An 833-nucleotide genomic window follows, 5' to 3' on the forward strand; every position below is an offset into this window, starting at 1 on the left:
ACAGTGCTGGCAGCCTGAGGCCGACTTCCCTGCGCCTACCCGGGCTCCCTTCCGTGAAACCCCTCAGAAAAAAAAAAAAAAAAGCAAGCGCCTTTTTCTCAATTTTTTTCTTCCTGAATCAACTGCGGCTGGGATTTGAGATGGTGTGTTTTGTTTGGCCGCTGCCACAGGCACAAAGGCAGCTGTGAGAGGGAAGGAGTTGCTCTAACTCCACCTGTGAGCTCTCAGTTTATGATTTATTCCTGCTTCTCCTTTCCTGCGTCATAGCAGGGAGAGCCAGATGCACCTGGCTGGTAGACTGGAGCCTAAAGTGACGTGGGAAGGGAGTGATTTTCATTTACTGTTGGTTACACAACAGAGTCTGCTGTTGGGGACATGTTAGTGCCTGCTGGAGACTTTCTCCAGTTCTCCCACTAACATTAAGCTGACAAACCATTTTCCCTTTCTAATAGTTGCATTTACGGCAAGAGGTTTTCTTGACTAAGTTGTAACCTTATGGTGGTTTTTTTTTTTCATGTTTTCAGTAAATCAGCAAAACAACTTCCCTGCTTTTAAAAACACTAATGTCAGTCAAGCATTATCACATCAGGTTTCCTAGTATTCTGAGTCCCTATTCTTTAGTCTGATTAAAAAAACTTGCTTCCCTCTACAGTGCTTTCATTTCATCCCTCAGGATGAGAACTGTCTACAATGCTGATGCATGTTCCTAGCAGGATTGCTGGTGCTGCCCAGCTGCAGGGAGTGCTGCTGGATAAACACCACTGGTCAGCCTCAGCAGGCACTTCAGTTTGCGTACGGCCAACCTTCTTGAAGGACGGAAGCCATGCACGGGA

The sequence above is a fragment of the Grus americana genome, chromosome 1 (genome assembly GCF_028858705.1).
Source record: "Grus americana isolate bGruAme1 chromosome 1, bGruAme1.mat, whole genome shotgun sequence".
NCBI lineage: Eukaryota > Metazoa > Chordata > Aves > Gruiformes > Gruidae > Grus > Grus americana.